Source organism: Numida meleagris, chromosome 8, assembly GCF_002078875.1.
Source record: "Numida meleagris isolate 19003 breed g44 Domestic line chromosome 8, NumMel1.0, whole genome shotgun sequence".
Classification (NCBI taxonomy): domain Eukaryota; kingdom Metazoa; phylum Chordata; class Aves; order Galliformes; family Numididae; genus Numida; species Numida meleagris.
Genome location: NC_034416.1, coordinates 380,094 through 404,371, shown reverse-complemented (window position 1 = coordinate 404,371; position 24,278 = coordinate 380,094). Strand labels below are relative to the sequence as shown.

Genomic DNA, 24,278 nt, shown 5'->3' with positions numbered 1-24,278 from the left:
ATTTGCAGGAAGGCTATGTTGTTACCAACTACATGGCATCATTGAAGTCAGTTTTATTACGGTAATAAAACACAAAGCAATGACAGCCTCTGATACTTCTCACCCTTCCTTTTGGTATGATCTGCAACTCTCAATTTACACCAGCAGTCAAAAATAACTTTGTTAATGCTCTTAACTTTAATATCCGTCCCAAGCCACTCAGTTCATGCTGCTTCTGGCTCTGCCTTCATCTCACCACTGTTCTTTGTGGCTGCTATGGAGCATTCTTATTCATTAAGTGATGGGGCACGTTCCAAGATCACAAACCAAATAAACAATTAAGGATGTCTGTACCAAATTAAAATCTCCCTAATCTTTCTACTCGTATCTGTATTTATTCTGCTAATTTCATGGCTGGAATGAGCCTAAATATAAACACAACTTCCTCCGCTGCCCATCGAAATGGACTGGACAAAAGGCTTCAAGAAAAGAAGCTGAAACAGTTAAAGAAAAGCCTCAGTTTGAACATCCAGCTGCTCTCAACCTTTCCTACGTTCTCTCTCACACAGTGAGGCAGTGGAATCATAATCTTCTCTTAATGGGAGTGACTGAAATATCCAGCAGCCGTTTAGAAGTGAATTTCACAACGTGATCTATGTATAAACAGATGAATGGACAACTTCGTGAGCTCTTTGCATTTCCAAACTCCCAACTCTCCTTTTCTAAGTGCAGTACTAGATAGCCCACTCTGGACAAAGGAGGAAATGCATCGAGGCAGGAGTTCTTGAAAGACACTGACAAATGAGTTCTAAAAATGGATAAAAATTACTACAGTGTTCTAGATAATGAAATACTTGGGGAAAAAAATGGCTTACTTATATAATTTGTTTTTGAGAATGACTAATACATCATTTCTATTGGCTCCAATACATGCAGGTACAAATTAACACATAAGATAAGGGAAACTTCTGTTCTTCCTGAGGCTACTAGCCCAAGACTGCGAGGTTTATAGTCCTCTGTTTCTATCTGTGCATTAATGGCCTTTGTATGTGGTTGGCTGCCCAACCATTCTGCCTCAGAAAGGAAAGTTTTGTTGTGTATTTTTTAATTCTAACACAGCACGAAGTCTGAGTCACCTGGGTCATCACGGCCCTCTGAATCTCCTTGGGTAGTCACTGTAGTCAATCTTTAGTAAACAGGACAACACAAGGTAAATTTCATCAAATTGACTGAACTTTTACCAAAATAACAACATGTGAAGGAATATTTCAATACCCAATCATCCTAATTTTCTATGCATATGTCACTGCAAGCTGCTGCTATGCTAATTAACACACTCATTAGTGCTCTTTTACAGTAACCAAAATCCACTGTGAGTGTTTCGCAGCCATGTGCTAACTGGCTTTTTGTTCATGGTGCTGTACAGCCTGGTCTAAGTCCTACTAATGTCAGATCACTGTGGTGCAATCCTGCCTCTTACAAGGGAATAGTCACTGCTCAAAAAGCAGATTTTTGCATTTTTGTCTCTCCCAAGCCCTTCCTGTCTCTTCCACAACCAAGGTTAAGGAAGGCCACTGTCATCTAACTTGATCTCTGAAACACGAGCTGACACAATTTTGCCCAGTAGTACCTGCAATGAAGAACATTATGAAGGCTGCTTTGAAAGTAATTCCTCCTATTTTATGACGTTGGCCAATCCCATCAGTGGCAGATGTTGGTGGTTCAGCAGCAGAGGTTGGACGTTCCTGCCAAAATTCATTTGGTTGCTGTGTGGCAGAGGGCAGCAATGGGGCAGTCTGACAACGGTGCCACATGTGGAAGTGTGGATGGAGCAAAGGGGTGGAACTGAATTCCTTTGAGAGGAAAAACATGCACCCACTGACATTCATGGACACTTGCTGAATGTTTATGGAGACCCAGCAGAGGCTGCTGGCGCAGTGAGGGGTGGGTGGTGCGTTTCAGCCATGGTGTCAGTGACGTGAAAGACAAGATGTTGTGGATGACCATGTAGATGTTTACCAGCATGGCACACAGAATCTTGCTTATTGCTGGTAAAAAATGCACAGCTAATGGTGGTGACTATGTTGAAGAATAGTGTTTTATAGCTGAGAACTTGCTCTTTCAAATTGTGTCATTCTGCTCTTTTAATCTGTTCCAGTTTCCATGGGAATAAATAGGAGCCATTACTTAGTATGCCTTGGTGTGAGTATATACCATCAACACACTCAATAACTGCTCATGGAATTAGACAACATTTTTTATGGAAGCTTCCAGTCCTGATTCCCTTTGTCTGTAGTGCTGAAAATTTAACTGCTTCTCTCTTGATAGGTGGTTCCAACGGATAGCACTGCACCTCTAAAAACCCACATCATGTTCCTGAAGTGCATTTTCCTAGCTTGAATTTTCAGCCTTTTCATTTTGTTACGCCTCTAGCAGACATAAATAATTGCACAGCATGTTCTTTCCAGGAATGTCTCTAGTGATACATCGCTATGATAAGTGTTTCATTTGCTTCAGACAAAAACCATGGAGAAAATTAATACTTTTTCAGATCAAATTCTCACTGTGCAATAATCAGTGCCCCACACTGCACTCGGTACAAAGCTGTGAGCCTGAGCTCAGTACCAAGCTATGCTTTAACACTTGTCTGTTACACACAGACACACTCTGATTTCCACATGTCCAGTACTGCTGTACACAAGTGCCACACTGCTGGCATGGTTTTGTTCAGAAAGTTATCCTTTAACAGATGTACTTTTGTCCAGGGCTAATCCACACAGTTCCACTTCCAACATGGATACCCATGCAACATATCCACCAGCTTCTGTCCATGTTTTTGTGGGAAGAAGTAAAGCTGTGTCCAAAAAATTATCAGAGGACTTGACAAAAACCTGAGTATTTGGTGTGAGACGATGTGGGAGGAAAGAGGGAATAAGCATCTCTTCATTCTCCTCTTAAATGACTTGCACTGCATTTACATATTTCTGTGTTCTAATCTTTGTAACAAAATCTATAACATTGAAATTGTGTGTGCAAATAGGACAGGCACTGTATTGCTAACTTTGCAGCTCCATTGTTTTCTTCTTTTGGACCAGACTGTTTAGGCTTTGACCTTTGGATCTCATCAGCCAGCTGCTGAGCCCTGAATTACTGTACCATCAGGAACTGTGTTTCTCTGCATCCCGTGCATAAGCATGTAAGTCATCACACTTCCAGATGTGAATATGGTCAAAGGAAAAAAGCCAGAATGTCAGAGTACTCAGCCTCCTGTCGCGTCCAGAAGGCCACGTGGCTTTCCAGAAGTGAGAACCACTGCCTTCCCCTCCACACTCCTCTCTACATTGCTGTTGAATGCACAGTTCTTGTAGTTTTTGCAAGTGGTGCAAGGTACAGGTTTTCTGCAGTGGTACAAGAGTAGACGATGGTGGTAAGATACTACTGTTTTTTCTGGTGCTTGCCATGTTGATAGAACAGGAGGATCACAACTGCATGTTCTTCTTGAAAAAAAAAAAAAAAAACAAGGATATATATGAAAGCCCTTGGGAAAGCAGCATCAGGGACAAATATTCATGTTTTTGTAGACAGCCCAGCAGAGTACCTAATAGAAGAGAAACTCTGGGCTGGTTTGTGAAACAAGTGAGGCTCAACTATTTAATGCCTTTCAGAAGGGGATAGTCCTTGCTTCAAGGCTTTCCAGTGTAGAACAGAAGCACAGACCAGTGGAAGAAATTCACAGGAACAAAGGAGAGTAGCGATATCTCAGTCATTAAATATAGTCCTTTTTTTGTTGTTGTTGCTGTATCATAAGATCCCATTCAGAAATTCATCAAACACCCCTGTATAAAGTAATAGGGTTGTTTTTTTCCTCCTCCTTTCTACTCCTGCCAGAAAAGGAACCAGGCACATTTATTCACAAAGAGTTTTCCTCCTTTTATTGCTCAAACTACCAAGTTTAAAGATAAATCAAAACACCTCTAGCCCATGTGGCAGTTCACATTTTGAATGCAACTCTGGTCTCCATTAAGCTCTTCATTTTCCTGCCATCCTAATATTCTTTCTTTGCACCTGCTCCAGTTTGATTTTTAATTAGTAAATCTAATGCTAAGATAAACATGTTGGAACAATGGCACAATCCAGGCCTGTGATACCATTTAATTGCATTTATAATCTGGCTTCTCATGCAAGTTGTTATTTCTCAACTGCCTCTGACTGAGTAATTCTCATATATGACATAGAAAAGACACACCTCAGAAACACAGCGAAGAAGCACTTGGGGAAATAATCCCCCAAATGAAAAACAAAAACAACAGCAGAATAACAAAATCCATCTATTTCCTCCTCCTCAGCATCTTGTGCCACAGTTATCGGTACCCATCGGACCTCACACAAACAAACCTCTCTGGTCTGTAGGCTGTAACACTGCTTTCTGCTGAGGACACAGTGATATCTTTGATCAGCTAACCGCTGCAGACTTTATTCATTTATTAATTTGCTTCCCTCACACTAGACATAGTTTTGCAACCAAAGGTCATTCAACTAAAATAATTTGGCATGTGCCCAGTGCAGCAATGTTGACCACAGTTCAACTGTACTGATGCTAAAAATTTCTGCCTTCGCTCTACAAGGAGTTTTAATCATCATTACTATCACTTTGATTTTTGGCTATGTTGCTTCTTACATCAGCTTTTGAATAGAATGGAATAGGTCTCCGCCTACGAAGTTTGGCAAATGCCTATTACATGCTTATTAACTTAGCGCTTGTTTCACTGACCAAGATCACTGCCCATTCTGTGTTGCTTTGTTGTTTTGTTTTTTTTTTTATTAACTGCTAATTATTTGACCTCAGATCCATGAGAAAACCAGTGGGCAATGGCAGACTACCTGACTTAGTGCAGCTGTGTTTGGAGACGGGTCTACCTCAGGTATTTAAACTCATGCAATAGGAACGTAGGACTGTAATTACCTCTGTGGCACAATGTAAGAACAGAATGAGTTTCTTTTCTTTTCTTTTTCCTTTTCCCCAGTCCTACTTCCACCATTAAGGCAGTGCTCTTTTACTTATGTTCATTCTTACACTACAAATCTACTCCCACTGTGGGATCAGAGTCCCATTGCTTCCCTGGAGGGAAATACGGCACGGCTGCCTTCTATCCTCATCTGCTTTGCAGGCAGCTCGGGAGGAACCTGTTCCCTCAGAGATGCCCCAGGTTCCATTTCAGCGCAGCGTGCATGGCCTTAGTTCCACTTTGCCTACAGATACACCTCAGTCTTAACTGAACCTTTTCCTCCTTTTGTGCAGTTCTTGCAGCATTAACATCTAGGCACCAAACAAAACTTAAAGTGAATTCTTAGACCATCTCTAAGGCAATTTGCAGAATAAATCCTGAATTATTATTCCTTTCTTCCTTTCATTACTTTACATATCCTTTTATGTAGCAATAAGAGTCCTTCCCTTCTCTGCTGGGATATAACTTAACAGAGGTTTACCTGCCATGGAAATCACTGCATCATCTCCCTACCCTGTCCCTTCTTCTGGATCAATATCTCCATCATTCAACAGTGAGATAGGGGGAAATACAGCAAAATACTGATGAAATAGGCAATGTGACTGTAAGCTGAATGCTTTCCAAAACTTGACAACAAATTGATACATGTTATTCTTACTGTTACCAAATCGGGGAAATGCTCGTTAACCTAGTTAAAGCCATGCTGAGTTTACACCAGAGACGTATGTAGTCCATTACCTATTGCTTAAACAACAAGCAGCAACTCAGCCATTATCAAAAACAGATTTGTGTGCAAGAAGTAAATAACTGTGTCCAAGTCAGCTGCATCAGAATGAAGCTGAAGCAATACATTTTGTGGAGATATTCACTGATTACTGACTTTTCTTCCAAAAGAAAATTTTCCTATTTCATACCATCCACCACCAAAGAGCAGAATAGCCTAATTGTCATGCTGGGAATATATTAAGAGTTAATGTTTGAGTACAGAGCTAAACTCAGAACTGCTGGCATTTTAATTCCCTTTGGCTCTGGCAAGTCCTGCTCTGCCTTGCATTTAATTTCATTTCGTAATTATTATTTTTTCACAGTTACTCAAGAAGTGAGATATAACCTCTTTAAACAGAACTAAACTTTGGATGTGATCCTTTTTGAACAGGCATGTTACAGGAAAAATCATGTTGTTTCTATTTGATTGTGCTTCAACTATCCCTTTATCAACATAGCTGCCATCTTTGCTAATAAATTCATATGTGGACTGATGAGAGAAAAGAAGCACAGGCTGTATGGCGAGAGTGCAAGACACGAGCCAGCAGCTGAAGAGCAAGGCAAAAACATACACGGTTTTGGCTGAGGTTTCATAAAAATACCTCAGCTGTCCCATTCCTGCTGTGCCTGGAACATCTCATTCATGAGCTCAAGAGAGCATTGACAAATTAGATTGAAACTCATCAGTCTTCACTGTCAATCATAGTTTGTAAATAATGACAACTTACCCTTGGCACCATCCACCACACCACGGGGTTTACAGGAATGGGTTCACACTCCTTACCAACTGTCCTACAGCACACTGAGCCCCAGGGAAGAGTGCCCCAATGATGTAAGATAAGGAATAGCATCGTAGAAAACAGGGCTAGGAAGGGCCTTAGAGACCAGACAACCCAACTGTTTGCTACAGAGTTAATCACAGCCAACCACTCCTGACAGATACACATCCAACTTTTCTCAAACACAGGCAGTAATCGATACTCCACCACCTTCCCAGGCAATCCATTCTAATGATTTTATTGTCCTTTGCCAATATTTTTTTACTTAGTGTTTCACTTTTAATCAATCTTAATGCAGTTTAAACTTAAATTATTTCTTGTCTTATCCAGCATGAACACAAAGAACAAAATATTCCTTTCCATGCAAGAGCATTTTATGTATTTGTGAACAGTTATCTGCCTTTGTATGTTATGCAGACATGTTCCAGGATCTCTGATCATTTGGCAGATGCCTATGACAAACTTCTGCACTTTTTGTCATACTGCCCGCAGTCTCTCCAGGCAGTTTGCAGCTTCTTTGGAGAGTGGTCCCAACTGGATGTTTTATTTGAGGATTTACCAAAACTTAATTGAGCCTCAAGATTACTTTACCTGTTTTGCCAGCAGGATTCTTAATCAAACATTGTATAATCAGTATTTTAGTGAACAGTAGGTCTTTATTTTGTATGGGGCTTGTGCTCCACTATAGCTCTCCATCTGTCTCTAGCCAAACATTCATTTGCCATCTTGGATCTCAGCACTCTGTTCCTCCTCCCATACTCTGTTGTTCTTTTTGTCATCTTTGTACTATGTCCTACAGCTTCCCAATCATTCTTCCTATTTGTCAAGGGTATTAAGAACTCTAATAATGTCTTTTACCACCTCCCATGCTTTCCAGTTTCTGCAACTGCAGTTCTAATACACACACTTCTCATTTCATCCCACAGCACATTAAGGGAGACACTGAACACAGCCAAGCCTAGAATAGAGAAACTGAATTCCCATCTGAAACAGTTCACCAAAAATTATTGATGAAGGCTTCCATGGTGCTGGTTCCAAAGACTTCTGTGCCTGATAAGCTTCCTAGTAATCATGTCTCCCTAGCTTGCTTATGATAATATCATCTTAAATCACTTTCAGCTCTCCCTTCAACCTATAGTGTCTATTTAGCATGTCATGACAAGAAATCCAGCAGCTTTGACATGACTTATTTTTAGCACCTGCATGTCAGTGGCTGTTCTCTTCCATCAACTTCCAGCACTCCCACTCTAATCTTCCTGTATTTACATACAGCAAAGTCTGCAAGGAATCGTGGGTGATACTACAAAATTCTCAAAAATCAGAACAAAATGCAGAATCAAGTTACAGCCAAGAAGATTAAGGGTCAGAGGGAATGTTTTTTTTTATTATTATTGTTGTTGTTGCTATGCTTGTTTCAAATTAAAAGGAACAGTTTTTAGGAAGCATAGTGACAGCTGAGAAAACAGATCTATTCCAGCTAGACGGAGGCGTAGGCAGAAGTGCACTGCAGAATGTGGAATGGTGGATTCATTCTCTGTCTGGTCATGGCAAACACAAAACTTTTACTTGGCAAACTCCTACCTTGAGCAAGTATTGTACCAACACCAAGAGATTACTCTGACTGCCGCTGAATCCAGAACTTCACAATGCACAAAGGCACAGCACAAGGCAAAAGTTGTAATCACGGTCAGATTTTGGAGTTCTCAGATTCTTACTTAACCATGAAACATGATATGCTTTGAAATGCTGTTTTGTTTCTACAGTATTTGAACATCATCCAAAAACTAAAGAAATGTTTGTTCGCAAATGAGGACAGCAACCATTTATAGACATTCTCTTGGCCTTGCTGTGTTAGCTGAAGCTGGTCACTCTCTGCTCTCCCAGTTCACTGCTGGAGCACTGCACTAACCCAGCACACTGCGTCTGGGGGACAGTGCTTGTGTGATCCCATCTGCCAGCAGACTTGTGGAGGAGAGAACTTCAAGCTCATGATGGAGGCTGAGCAGCTGGGATAGTGCTGTCTTCAGGCAGCACAGCTGTCTGCAAAATTAGTGTATTTTTGTAGTCTTTCAGGACAGGTCACAGAGGAACACAGTGCTAGCCTCTTACACTCAAATAACAGGAGAGAGTGTAAGAAGGTATAATTTCGGCTTGCTGCTCTCAGGAAATGTCTACAAAAATAAGGGCTCACAAAAGCTCATTTCATTGCTATCAGCTGCATTGGTGAATGTCATCAGAAATGGAAAATGAAGCAGACTGCAACCAAGTCCAGGTCTGAAATCCCACATAGGCCTCAAGGAGTGCTGCGCAGCTGGAGGAGCCACCTCCCACCGCAGAGAGCAGTGCAATTCCTTTGACCCAGGGGAGCACCCCTGGGCTCCGTGGGCCACCCAGTGAACCAGAGAGCAGAGGATAGAAGCTCCCAGTCCTCATACAGTCCCTGAAGCTGTTCTTATTGCCCATCCTTTTAATGCGAATGTATAAATAAAGATGCCATTAATTCAAGGGGTCTGACAGTAAATAACTAGGAAGTATCGATACCAGACAACTACTGTTGAACACTGGCAGAATAGGAAAGGAAGAAGTTCGGCACAAAGGGAGCATAAATGAAGGAAAGACATCAGACCAACAATACTGCAGGAGGGCTCCTGTCTTATGGAATTGTGCTTTCGTGGAACCCCGTATGAAGTAATCCAATAGAATGTGTGTTACAAAGGCAAAAATGTCTGCATATGTTTTGTAAGCAGCTATCATGTTATTGAAACAATGAGTCCATTACATAGAATCAAACTGAATATTAGTCAAATGTATCTATTATCTATTTACCTTACCATCTTAAAACAATCTCACCAGCCAAACACAACTGTCATTTGTTTTCATAGGAGTATGCAACAGAGGCATGAGTAGGATGCTGCTCTGGTTAAAGTATCTGCATTGACACGTACCTTTGCCTACATACACGGCAGAACACACTGTCACAATAGTCTTTAAAATCAGGTTAAAGTATCTTTGAGAATCATCTAACTACAGCTGATTCTCTCTGGGGAACAGGGGTATGTAGAAGAAGCTGCCCTGTCTATTACACCATTATAACAGACCAGAGATTTGTCTGTGGGCAGAGGTTAAAAGGAAAATCATGTAATGGGGGGAAGAAGGCGGCACAGCATACAGCCAGCACTGCAGCTCCCACGGCAGAAAACACAGATCACTGTTTTTTTACCTGCCAAATTACAGCAGACATCTACAAGCTTCTTATGGGGAGGTGAAAGAGATGGTAACAGCACAGAAAGTAAATCTGAAAAAAAATCTGAAGAAATTCCAGCGTTTAACTGGAGCTTTTAGCAAGTCTCCAGTAATCCCAATTTTGGACTAAACCTCGTAACATTCATAGTTCTAGAGGAGTTATGTCATTCAGCCAGCTACACAGCAAACAACTTGTTGGCAGCTCCCCCACGTCAGCTGGGTGCTGGGCCATCCTTCTGGAAATGCCACACTTAATCTGAACATCCCATTGGGTGCGATGTGCGTGAACTGTCACAGTAAGAAGGAAATCCACACCCAGCAGAGTCATATCCACAGTGGACGTGCCCCAAGAAGCGTGACTAAAACCGAAGATCCGAAATGTTGTAGAAGGGCCCTATGGCTACATGCTGTCTCTGCTTTTTCCTTTTGGGAGCAATGAGCAAAGCATTTAGCTGAAGCATTTGTGCAGGCAATGTCGCCTTGTTACTTTTGTTCTGAAATGACAACTGAATGCATTTTACGCCTGAAATATGGAGCACAAATACTGCTGCATCAAGGGGAAAACATATTATGGTTGTGGAGAATTCAAAAAATAAGTGGAGATTAGAGGGCCATTAAGTCTCCTGCGTTGGCTTTAATAGCACTAAGTCACAAATATTCTTGCATACTGATGCACTGCCTTTCACCACAAATTCTAAGTGCAGACTGTGGGACTACTGAAGAGTAACATAGCAGAGGTCAGTGTTCTGAAAGACTTGAGACAATTGTACCAAAGAACTGAAAAAAAAGTAAAATTTTAGGACTATTTGTTCTGCTGTTAGCAGATCGAGAAAGCTCAGGGAGGGCATAGGTGCAATTTCAAACTGTAATGAAGGATGTTAGAGCTAGAGAACGTCTGGCAGATGAGGAGCTCTGCACTGCTTCTGTGGATGTTCCCACAGAGATCACACATGATTGGTATAGAGCCCTTGGTGATGGTGTTAACTGCACGTCCTACCTGTGTTGTTTATCCTGGCCTCACACATTTATTCATCCTGCCTCCATGCCCCTACCCTCACTCACCCCTTTGCTGTAGTGACTCATATCCGACACCCAGCACCAGTGGCACAGCAGGGCTGCGCTCAGTGATTTCCTGATGAGCACAGGTACACCTGAACCCTCCAGCCACTGCCCAGAGCGCAGTGAGGAGGAGCATCTCACCACGAGGTGGAGGGGAACGGGGCAAACACCTGCTCCAAGGAGCAGCTCTGCAGCAGGGAGAGCTCTTTGGCTGCTGCAGAACAGCCCCCAAACACTTTGTGTGAGCTCTGTCAGCCCCAACCATGAGAGAACACACCTGTGTGCATTTCACAGGGCAGGATCACTTGGCCAGCCAGACACAACTGCCGGACATCGCAAACACAAACAAACTATTCCTTCATTTCCTACAGAGAATCCCACTTCTGTCTCCCAATGATGGGAATCCATTTTATTCAACATGGGGCACTAATTGCAACTCTTTCATCAAAACTGCCAGAGAAAAAGCCCAGTGCGGCCCTGCTGCCTGCAGGAGCAGCAATGCTGTAACAGCTCAGGCTGCTTACCCAGCCCACAGGGACTGGGAGCCAAACTGCTACAGATAGCCCGAACAAAGCAGCAAGTGCCCAGATCGTCTTCACTACAATAGTATTTCATCCAGTTTAATGCAAAAACAAGTGTTCTTGTAAGAACGTGATGCTATATGCCAGCAAACTTCCCTGTTGTCTTCTCTGGGGTCTAGCAGCACTGAGGTGGAGGTTCAACAAAACCTCAGAATGATTTTACTTTCATGAAGGAATAAATCCTGGAAGGCACTGCTGGCTGTCACCTCCTACCAAAGGCAGCTGAAGAAAATGGATATGAGCTCCTTCACTGAATGCAACCGTCTGATTAAAGCAGCAGAGTGTGGGCAAATAGGGAATTCCTGCCTGCAGAGCTCCCTTCTGATTTAAAGTCAGCGCCCCAATCCATCTGTTAACAGCAAGTGTGATTTCTGTCTCTCAGCAGACCACATGGTCCCACTGCCATTGTCTCATTCCTTCAGTACAGTGAGGTGGGAGCTGCTCTACAGCTGCATTCACTGCCCATTATCAGAGACATTTAGAGCTCTCCTCCTCCTGCCAGGATTTTCATTCCTCCTTCCTCACACCCCTTCCATCCTTGCTGCTATGATTCAGCTTCACACCAAACATTTTTCTCTGTGAACACCGCCTGGGAGCCAGCAGACAACACACCACCAAGGAGTGAAGGCCAGGCTGCACCCAGGCTGCTCTGAGCACTTGGGGTGCAGGAATGGCTCATGGGCAGCTGATGCTACACAGCATGCTGAGAGCACAGCATCCTCACTGTGCAGGCCCTGCAGGAGTGGGCACACCCTGCCTCTGCCAAGCTCCTCAGGTGGTCTCCCACTCTGCCATCAGCTCCTTCCTGCACAGATGCCTTTCTTCTTTCCAGGTCAAGAAGATATCATCCTGAGAAGCTAAGATTTCTTTGCTGTGATGCTGGTGCCTGGTTTCATTGTTAGCACAGTTTCCTGGCTTGCTCATGCTTCTGAGTTTCCCTTCAGTGTTGATGGAGAATTCACTCTACCTTCCGGTTTTGCTTTGATTTCCTTGGTTTCCTTCCCACAGGTTTGGGATTCCTGCCCAGCACACAAATCCGTTGCATTTGCCATGGTCAGATAGTAATGGCTCAGCACAAATATTACACACATACAGAACTGTCTTCCTCATGAGCTGTATTTTTCTGCCTCTTTCCTCCCCTGTGCCTATGGGTATTCTAGCACAGCACTGAAGAAACGATGCAGTTCTGGTTAGGTCAACCAAAGCACACCAGCAGTGTCTCAGCATCGATCTTCCAATTCTCTAAAAACTCCTCTCCTGCCCTAAACAGGATCTCACCAGTGACTTTTAGAAGCCAGCAGAGAATGCTGGAATTCAGGAGTTGCATACGGCTTCTCACCTTCGCATTTCAGAGCTTTCCCTGCCTCCCACCAGCCCAAACCACCTCCAGATGGGTCCAAGGGGTTACTGCAGAGCAGCATGCAGCATTCATTGCCGCCCTGCTCGAGCTCCACAGAATGGTTTGCAGCCCTACTGCTGCTGCAGGGAAGAAATTCAAGCTCTGTGTTCAAATCCATTGCATATTCATGTGTGTAGTGCCACTGGAAGGCCTAGCAGAAAAAACATAATTGTTTAATCTTTAGAGGTTGTGGTATTTGAGATCAATACAAAGGCTTCTAGTATATGTGGAAAAAAAAGCAGTTCTACATTCCATTTGCTTGATTGCTTTGTCATGCGTTGGAATTTGCTTGAAAACTAGAGAAGCAAGTCAGCAAGGAAGTCCTCCTGCTTTTATCTCTTTTGGTCCAGATCTTCTCTTTCCAACTTAATTGTAACACGACCTTCTGTTAACCTCTTCTCTTCTGTGACTAACATGTAACTGGTTTTAAACTGAAACATAAAACCAGTAGAAATCAAACCAGAAAGGGAACATTAGAATCAGAGTCATAGAATCATAGATTCTAATGCTCCCTTCCTGGTTTTAATTTTTACTGTTTTTACATTTCAGTTTCATTCTGTGGTAGCCTATATCTGAAGTCAGGCTGTTATTTATGACTTATGTGCCTTTTCCACTTACAATCTAGCTACAGAGCACAGTGAAGATCAATTTTTGGAAATAACCAATTATTTCGCTTTACTATTTCTCCAGTCATGTAATAGTGTGATAGGTGTTTTCCACTGAGCGATAAATCATCCCACACACAACTCTCAAAAAAGGTGCAAATCACAATTTGAAGTCTGCCTACATTTGGAAAGAGCTGTTACATAAAAAAAATAATAATTACAGCTAACAAACATACTTGGGATGTCGGCAGCCAAAGCACCCAGTAAAGCCAATAGAAGAGCTGGCTACCTCTCACCCCAGCTAAATGGAAGCCATTATTACACATCTTTATGTAACAACAGCATAAATAAAAGAACCCATTGCCCAAAATGAAATGCTTTTGCATGTCCTGGACAAGAGCTAACCGTGGTGAAATCAGATGCTTTCAGAGGAAGCTGGCTGCCAGTGCTTGCGTGGCATTGCAGCTTTGTCTGGCTTTCTGTTAGAAGCAATTGGAGACCCTGGGAATTCATTGGATGCATGATGCAAGGAGAGAACAGAAACAGCTCCTCAGGCCACAGAGCTGGCTGGAAAAGCACACCTGAAAGCTTCCAGCTATTGCTGCCCTTCACTGTGTTTACAGAGGCAGAACTTGTAACACCTGTAAATAGAAACGAATGAACAGAGAAGAGTTGACTTGCATCACCATTTTCACCTCTTAACAGAAACAGTTCTGTGTGGCTTCAAGTACTGCCATGGACCAAGAGGCAACAATGCCTGAAAACAAGCTGTCTTTTGAGCACTGCCACCTGATCTCTTTACCAGCATTCATTCCACACTCCTTTTTCCTCTCTCTCAAAATCCTGACGTCTACAGGTGCCAAATCCACCCATGCCATCTTATTCCTTTCTGTTTTCCATCCCCCTGACTCCCTTCCATTCTCCTAATCATTGCTGGACCTGGCAGCTGCACACAAGGCAGCTGGCTTCAGCTGGGAGCCGAGCAGACAGCCAACAAGATAAGTGGGATAGATGCACCTGAGCTCACACCACATCCTTCCTCTCCTGAGAAATCAGCCGAGGTCTCTCACCTGTCACAATCACCACTGATATCACAGAGCTGATGGCAACTCAGTGTCTGCAGCTCTGCTCTTCAACCACACCCCAGTGAAGGGAGCAGCAGTTGGAGAGAGACAGGGGAGGCTGATAATAAATCAGTGTGAGCATAGAGAAGCAAAATAGTTATACAAAACCCTGCTTATTTAGGAAACCAGGTTAAAGAGACATCGACAGACAGCAGCTGTTACTTTCTAAGAAACGAAATGCTGGCATTTAGTGACTCAAAAACAAATGTGAGGCTCTAAAAACATCAGGAGGCAACAGCTGAAAACATCTATTATTCATATATTTGACAAGAGCACTGTGGAGTTATGAAATGCTTTTCGTTGGGTTTGAATTCTCAGACAACCTTCGGGGTATCCTGTGTAGCTTGGGGGGGCTGTGCTTTAAGTTCTGCTTTCAAAACAGAACAGTGAGAGCTATGTTTGGCCGTGCTCACCCGGCAGTAGGAGCTGAAACCATGGAGTTAATGATGGCCCATTGGGAGCTGCCAGCACTGAGTGAGGGAAAACCCAGCTGAAATCTAAGTTTCTCACAGTTACTGCTCTGCACTCCCTGCTCCTCAAAGCAACTATGGCCTCTTGCTGCTAAACATTTAGCTCATCTTTCTGTACAAAACAACTTGTGACGTTGAGTAAGAATAAGCTTTGGGCTTTTTATTAACATCTAATTGCTACCAGAACATGACCTTGCTCAGCTGGCTTTTTTCCCTTTCTGAACTGGGCTAATTATATAACTGCAGCTCTGGGGACTTCCTCTATCTGTAGAATACCAAGAACTCTGAAGTCTGTGGAATGGTAAATAAATAAAAATAAGAGGATAACAATGTTTGGTTGGTTGTTTTTTTTTAAATTAAATGTGAGGTAAGACTAATCATCTACGTAAAAGCCAGAGGATATTTAAGATATTAATATCTCATCAGTGCCAGTCTGTACATAGCAAGGAGACATATGGGTACAATATTTCTTGTCTGTAGAGTTTAAGTGAGCAAATGGAAATGAGTGTATTATCTCTGTGCTCTATGGAGAAGACAGCAATTCCAATGGTTATTAATTGTTACTAGAAATAACTGCTGTTATTTAAAATAACTTTGTGAAGTACAAGATGCGCTATTTCCATACAGGTAGATTTTTTTTTTTTATTATTTCAAAATGTTACTGTCAGTCACATGTCTTCATAGTAAAGCATTGCCTTTGATAGGATAAGATTTCGTTATCAGACTCAGTTATTTCTGAATTCAAGACTAATTGATTTCTGGAGAAAGAAGTGAAACAGAAAAGTGACATAAAACCAATCTGCTATACACTCACTAAGAAGCCAAGAAATTCCTGGGTTATCATTCAAACAAGAAATGCATCTCAGCAAGGTGAAAGCTTTTTCCTCCCTAGATATTTAAGCGGTGGAAGAAAACCAGCTCACTACCCAGCTTCTCGGTGCCCTTATGCAGGTCTTAGTGCCTGGGTCATATCCTCAGGTTCGTTAAGTGCCCTCAAGCATCAACACAGAGGGAGAGAGGAAGGCTACGGAGGCACCAAAGCTGAAAGAGGAACCTCTCCCACTCAGCTTCACAGCATGCCCAGACAGGCAGGGCTTAGTTTGATGATAAGGATAGGATTGTGAAGTCTCCCCCTCCTCTATACTTCTTTTTCTCATTTTTAATTCATTACGTAGAGCTTGGATTAGCATTTAAGTCACACAGCAATTGTCTTCAAGAAAAAGGAGCTCTCTAAGCTACGCTTTCTAGACAAAGAACTTCTCCGACCGAGCGATATCCTGTGAAACAAAGCTATCAGCGAGGGAGGGGCCCTCCAGCCTGACAGACACAGACCCTGCACCCAGCTCTGCTCTTCCCTCTCTGGGATGACCCCTTCCTTTCATATTCTGCTCACTGCTGCCGTTTAGACCAAGTTGTTTTCTTTATGGCCACTGGAAGCTCTGAGTACTCAGTGCCTCTGAACAGCCAGGGCTGAGATCTTAGCTGCTCTGAGGAATCGCTGGGTCAGAGGTAAAGGTACAGCTCCAGACTTTTTGATCAGTGAAACAGCCCAACTGGCATGAGCCCTGGCACAGGGCGTGACATAGGATCCGGAGTTCAGCCTATTGTTAGCTTCTAACGTGGCATGTGAGCACCCACAAGTTGCCTCCACGCTTTGATCATCTTTGTTTATTGAAAAACAAGATTATCCAATACTGCTTTGCTGAAATTCTTGGAACCACAGATATTGAGCTCTTTAGTAAAGGGTCAGCAAGGTTAGCGTGAAAGTTTTGGCCAACAGAAATTATCTTCAGGAAGAAAATCTCACAAGTTTCTAGGCCCTTACTGCACTCATTAGAATACACATTTATTTTTTGGCAAGTATAGGGAGCACCTCCTCTCACAGTGCACCTCTGACTACGCTCTGGCATCTTGTAATGCTTACAATGACAGCAGAGCAGCAAAGTCCTAGGCTGCAGACTTGCTCAAGCACAACAACCATAGGCACAAAAACAAAGGAAAAAAAAAAATCTGCTTACCTTCAGAAGGCCTCAGGTACACAGGGGTCTCCAGCAAAACACTCTCACCTCCACTGCCAGCCCTTAAATGAGGGCTGGGAAGGGAAGGATCCTGGCTCCTGGCATTGCATGCACCTGAGCTCCCCTGGGCTGGCCCTGCCTTGCATCAGGTGCTCCATCACTGCTTCAGGCCCTGACTTAGCATTTCTGCTACACATCTGTTCACTGCTGTACCCTACAGCAAGCAGTAAGGCGTGTAACATGCTATAGCTGCCTTTTGAGAATGCTCGAGGGCAGAAGTACACATTGGAAAATATGGAAATGATTTTGGAAATGACCTGATATACTGCATGTGCATTTAACCACGTCAGCTGTCAGACTGCATGTCTAAGGCGGCACACTTTGGAAGTACTTAGCAGTACAGAACGGAAGCCACACGATCAGTGTGCTCCAGGAATGGGCCTAGTGATTTTGGAAGCACGCATGCGATAATTAACACCTCTGAAATGGTGCTGTTTGTAAAAGGCGTCATGCAGTGCAGACCTTTTGTTCACAGCAGACAGCTCGGCAACAGTTGCAGCCTCTTAAATGAATCACTCTTGTACTGAGACAGCTATTAGGATGTTGTGCACAGGAAAAAAGTTTTGTCTTGCTGCACTTGTGCAACGCTGTCCTAAATATTCTCCCTGACAATCAAGTGGTGATAGCACACGCCGCGGGGCTCAGTGGCTGGGAGGTCTGTGTTCCACGTTTTACTGTGTTGGAGGTTGAGCTGGGGCGAACGCTCAGAGGTACTGCCAGTTCTGCCTTCTTTTAATTGCAGGAAGTATCTCCTTCCTTATGGTTTTAGCTTTGTAGTTTTGTACTGTTCCTGTATTACTGCCTTTATCAGCGACTGCCATCAGAACAACTCGTGTAGGTGTTAATTCATCCTGCGGTAGGATAAGCGGAAAGCTTTTCTTCATGGTACCTCCACCACGTATCTTCCATGCTCTGCTGCCAGGCTCGCTGTGATGTGCTCTCTCTGAAGGGGAGCTTTGGGAATCCCTTCATGAGCAGAGGAGGGGACGAGGCTGCTCACTGCCAGCAGTGCGGTTCATAGCATGCCGATGGGCTGCCAGGGGTTCCTCTGGGGAAATGCATCTCTCGGTGCTTCTTCCTTGGCTTGCCCAGCTCGTGACGCTTGGAATCACGATTCAAATCTTACAGAGCATGAAGTGAGAAGTACTCAGAGAGCAGTACCTATTCTCCTCTCTCATCAGTTAATTTCCAAGACCTCACAGCTACTATCACACTGCTGTCAGGTGCTTGTACCTATCTGCAAGTTAATGTCTGCTGCTAGTACTCTCTTACAGGACACCACATCATGTCCAATTGAAATGGCAGAAAAGTTTATTAATATCAGACATTATACAGTGTCCCAGTTTGGACTATCTAGACAAGCCCTGTGTTGTATATGGGGGTGTGGAGTATCACGCCTGGGGGCTCTGGACAGACAGAGGTCAAAGGTGAATCCAAACCCTGAGGTCAGGATGAGGTAGTCAGAAACTGGAGGAATCCACGGGTGCTCCTGGCCAGGGGGCAGGGCCGGGTGAACAGGGCTTCTGCAGGAGCGGGAGCACAGGTGAAAGGGAGAAAGACATGACAGATAAGGAGCTGCTGTGGGATTTCCTGGTGTAGCATCGGGAAGATCATGGGGGTAGATCATAACCTGATCCGATTACCTTAGACTTTTCTAATATTTATCTGCCTAGTTTGTTCTGAATTTTCACTTTTTCTGCCTTAGTAAGGAAGTAAGCCTCTAACCGAATACTTGGGTCAAGCTCTGTTTGTCAATTTAATTGATTTTGGATATAACCTGAAGATTAAAACCTGCAAGCAAAGAGTGGAAAGAAGAAAAAGAGGCTGAATATGAAAGTAAGCGATCTGAATATGCATTGGCAACCCGGACTTGGAGCACCCTTTGTAACACCTGCCACTCGCTATGGTCACAGGGGATCACTTCAACTTCGGTGTAACGGGCACACTGCACACATCAGCCACACACTCGCCTGTTTTGCGGGCTGGGTCTGACCACAGGAGGCCTTCTTCCACCACGAGCAGCTCAGCTCCTCTGTTACGTTAATTTCACGTACTTTATGCCAGTAATGCTTCGTGCTTTGGTGTATTTTCTCATTTGAGTCTTGCCAGTAATATCTATGGATTGTAAGGGATAAGAAAAAGAAAAAAAACAAAGAATAGGAAAGGTAAATTCTAGGCGATGTTTTGTATCCATCACAGTTAGTGCTACACAACTAGGCAAAGAAAAATCTAGCTTAGTCTCCTACGAAAAGAAACATTGCTTATATTCAACAGAGATTCTGCTGCCAGTAAGAAAGCAAAAATTTGGCCTATTCTTTATATTGATTTAGAAAATCTGTCATTACGTGCAGTTTCTTAAAAAACAATTGTGCTTTTTTTTCTTCAGAGAAAATAATAGGAGTAAACCAGGAGTTTGGAACACACAGACACAGCTGACAGTGCCATATCAGTGTGCATATCGTCAGTGTATCTGCTGAGGAAAGGGAGAACGAAAATAGGTGCAGCTGGAGACACACAGCAACATTTGTCTTCAAAGGGATTATCATAAACTCGAATGACCTTTTTTAATTGGCCAAGTAAATGCAGTGAGAAATCAGTGTTACTTTCCATGTATAAGTGCTGCCGTACTGCAAATGTTGTTATTGCCAGAATAAATTGGCAGAAGGATTGAAGGGGACATGCTTTCCCTACCTGCTGCTCAGCTGAAGAGCTTTGTGTGAGTGGCAGTTACCCTGCCAGAGGGCAATGCTCGGGTTTGGTTTGTTGTGGGGGTGGCACGGTGCCGCTGCTCCGGCCCCGCTGCTGCATCTGTGCAGGGCTGTGCTGGCAGCACCTCGCTCTCGAGTGGGATGCACAGTGGGCATTAGGCGCTGCCTGGGCAGTGGCTTTTGGTGTACAGGGGTTCTCTGCAGAAAGCAGGGAGCATTTTATTATGCAACAACACATTTGCAACAACGGCAAAGTTGTTTTTCCTATGAGAAAATCAGCAGTGGAATGGGGGATGGAAGAAAAAGTGCCATTTAAAGTGGCATTAGAGAGACATTCGTTCATTGTATATTACGTTGGCAGCTGGAGAATTGCTGTGATAAATCCCACAAGGGGATGGAGATTAGTTACTGGTTGTACAAGCACAGTGATTTGTTTCCTTTTCCATTTAATAAATTACACTCTGCTTTCCACACATTTCCTGGTGCGACAGGCAGGACGGAGTGGAAAGATTGAAGGATACCAGCACTTAAGAGCTTATAAGAAAAAAAAACTGTGTCTAATTCATAATTGCATGTATTATTTTACTACTTTGCAATGAGACAGATGATTACTTTAAACATAAAAGTAATTATTTAGTTTTTTTAAAGACAAAAATTCTGTCGTGCAAAGAGGCATACACACCATCGGAGCTCGTGTCACCCAGCGGGTCCCTGTCGCTTGGTCCCAGAGGTCAGACCACGCTGGAAAGCCTCGAGCTGAAGCCGAGCTTTGCTTGGAGGACTGGCACCAGCTGCTGGAGGTGCCTGCTGCCCCTGAGCTGCCCGTGCACTGCGTGCCCCCCTGCCCTTTTGCTTCCAGCAGGCAGGAAAATGAGCCGTCCCTCTGGGCCAGAAGGGAGAGTTCCCCATCAGGGGAGCAAGGCTCCATTTAGCTGTATTTATTGCCTTCCTTTAGGTTCACTTCAGAGCCAGGAATGTTGCATGTGAGTGAGCAGCTACAAAAGAGAACTTCAATTAAGAACTGAACTCATAAATCCGTGGCAGTTTGTTTTCACCACAGCTGAAAGGCCCAAATGGTTTCACTTGATATTTGTCTCTAAAAGATTAACAGAGTCAAGGGCAAAAATGACTGTAATGAATGACATGATGGATTCATCCATTGTTTTCTCCTAGGCCCGGAGCAGTGCCAGCTGGCCAGGAAAGGAGGCCTTCTCTGTATGATCAGCAACGAGCACACGGACCCGGGCCCAAGGGTCCCAGCTCAGCGTCCCCTGCATCCGCTCCGCTCTGCACCCAGCTCAGCACCGCAGCATGGTGGCCGTGTCCATCCTGCAGCATGCAGCTGCACCAGGCTGCAAGCGCCATGGAGGCCGCCGTGCTCCTGCCTCCACACTGCACGCTCACACACAGAGCTCTCTCCACTCGTCCCTCTGCTCCCCAGGTGTCTTCTGCCACAGCTCCCATCCAGGCCCCGGGTCTTTCCACCCTGACTGACTGCGGGGCTGTGCTTTGTTGGGTTCTGACCCCCGTGCTCTGGGGAGTCTTTGATACTGTGGCTGTGCATGGATGTATTTCATCCTCTGGGGAAAACAGAGAATATGGAAAACATGAAGTCTGCAGTTAAGTGAGCAAAAAAGGATCTGTATAAAAAATGCTCAAATTTAAGCTAGCAAGAGGAGAGGCTGGAGATGGAAGGGGAGGAAGATCATCCAGTTTGCCTCCATCTTCCAAATGAAAGAGAGTGTAGGAAGGAACAAACAGAGCAAAAAAATTGCCAGGATTCCTAAGCAATGCTCCTGGGATCACTGACAGCACAGGGCAAGGAGAACTTCGCCTGGTTCACTCACCGCTTACAGGTGCCAACGTCCCTATCAGCACTCCCCCCGGCCTCCAAGGAGCCTGCCAGCCTCCTCCGCATGCTGAGAGGAGCCACAGCCCAGGCCCTCCTCGAACAGTGTCCTGTCAGCGTCCCAGCACTGCAGCTGTGGCTCCACCAGTGGCAGACACCCTGGCAGGAGGCCTGCCCAGTGTTCGTGGCCATTGTGCTGTGAAAATGACCTGGAATTCTCTCATAGACACAGCTCCTGGTTTATATTGAAGCAGGAAAGTCATCATCAGTGCCAAAAAAAAAAAGACAAAAGACCATCAAACAATAGCACAGCCACAAATGAGGGCTATAAATGTGAAGATGGGTGTCAGATAACTACAGGCTCTCCATCATGCACACAGCATCCAGCCTGGAAAGCAGGTTGTGTGGTTGCATGTTGGATGGGACATGGGAGGTAGATCCAGTCAGTGAGAGGGTATCTGTGCTCATAACCCTCCATCAGCTGCAGGCATCTTGCAGATCTGTATCTCAAGTCTGGAAATCCACTGGTGGTGCACTAGTCCATAGTGAAGCAAGGTTTGTCTCTTGCTGGTTCTTGAGGCTGTCCATCCTCACCACTCCTCCGTGTGCTGCTGTACCCATCCCTGAGGGGCTCCCGCTGCCCACCACTCCAAAAAGGTTGCCCAAAGATTCTGGTACAGAGCTCAGACTGCTTTGAGATGACTTTGTACTGTGAGTGCTCTTTGGAATAGTTCCTTGCAATATTCATCTGTTAAATGCTGAAATGTTATTTCTTTCTCAGCCACGGTTACTGCCAGGCAGTTAAGAACAGTTCACTGGTATTAATGCCTACAAACGCACTTTAGACAGCAGGTTGCTAGTGCCATTGCTGAGTTTCAGCTTAACTATTTATTCTGGGCTGCCAGGTTTGGCATCTGATGTATGCGACAACAAACACATTTAAGGTTGGTTTCTGCTCACCAGCAGATGGACGGGGTGTTCCTGAAGTCAGTGGAGTTACACACGTCAACACAGATGGAGTCAGATGGACCCAGTGGCAAAGTGAAACCCCTCCTTGCAGAAAGCTTAAGCTCTTCTCTTTTCTGTAAGCAAACTCGAGGTGTCACTGCCCATAGCAGGGGGGTTGGAACAAGGTGGTCTTAAAGGTCCCTTCCAACCCACACCATTCTATGATTCCATGGTTCTGATACATCTAAAAAGCTGCATCGTTTCTGCAGCTTCAATCTTGCTAGGTGTGTGGCAATCTTGGTGTGTGATTGCAGCAATCACACACCAAGAAAAATAAATGGTGTACAAATAGGGCTAGGCTGAAGTGTATCGAGGAAGTAATCTCTTCCTCCCTGTTCCTGAGCATGGTTGGGATGCCCAGGGATGAACCGCTCACTTTCACCTGTAATGCAAAAACCACCGGTACTCAGGTAAGTTACTGGTTTCCAGTTCAGAGCAAATAGAAGGAGTTTCCTTGGGCAGCAGGTAGCTGAGTTGTGAAGCCCCTGGTGAAAAGATTCTGTGGATGTTATGTTTGTGGATGGATTTGGGAGCAAACAGAGCATCCAAGAAAGAGAGTTCTATTAAAGATTAATAGGTAAACATGCTCTGCTTTAATCCCCTTCCCTCGTCCCCATATCTAGCTCTTACAGAATCAGGGTACTGTGCCAGAGTGTCCTTTGGTGTGGCCCTGGAACCTCATTCTGATATTCTTAGGTAATTGCCTTTCTGGAGTCTTTCCTTCCATTATTAAACCAAGTCCTTGTCTTTACCTGCAAAGTTTACATAATTCTGGTCACCTGCATATGGTCCTTTTTGTCATGTTCATGTCGCCTTGTCCTCCTGTCCGTGCCAGTGCTCTCTGCCTCACCTTGTGCTAGTCAGGTTTTCACACCAGCAGCTTTATGCAGTCCCTCCCAGAGCCCCAGTGCCTGGCTCAGGCTCCCTGAGTGCCTATGCCATCTTCACCCTGCCTGGGAGAGTCTTGAGCTATGACAGTGAGGCAATAGAGAGCAAGCAATGCAGTATGCAGATATCCTTTTCTAACAAGGGAGCAACAACTGATTTGTAAGCACATAATTCCTACCTTGCTCTAATACATAATCATTAGGATTTTGTAACAGTAATGTGTTTGCTTGTTCCCTGACAGCATCCTGGTACTTCCACAGATTGTCAATGGCTTCGGTTCTGCCAAAAAAAGTCTCCTAACATACACCCTCACGTCCTCCAAGTGCTGCAGGGAAAGATGTGTGACCAAAACGCTGTCTGTTCTGGTTTTACTCTTAATAGTGCTGAAAGAACTGTTGGTTAGAAATGGATGCCATGAAAAATATCAGGGGTTATGCAGAACTGTTTTCACTCCGCAAGTGAAGAAAAGTATTTTCCTGCCATATGCCCAAGGCTCTCAGTCCCATCAGATTTCCCTTAAAATGTTGGAAGGACATGAAGCTGAGGAATGAAAAGCTGTGGTGTATTTCCCCAAATGGCCAGCGAAGGGCCAGCCGCCTTCGGGCTGATAAACCTTCCACACAGGCAGGGTCATCCTCCCCAGCTGGAACACGTCACCCAGTCGATAGCCAGCTTTGCAGTTATTTCCTTCTGAAAAACACACAAAGCATCCAGACAGTTGTTCCAATGCAGCTGTT

The 24,278-nt window shown here is 44.3% G+C and overlaps 1 long non-coding RNA gene across 1 annotated transcript; it reads right to left on the bottom strand.

Annotated features, from left to right (window-relative positions):
- LOC110403405 lies at positions 2,248 to 17,067 on the bottom strand. The gene is made up of 2 exons (XR_002441648.1): positions 17,029 to 17,067; positions 2,248 to 3,476 (listed from the first exon to the last, which is right to left on the bottom strand). It is a non-coding gene; the product is annotated as an uncharacterized LOC110403405 (long non-coding RNA).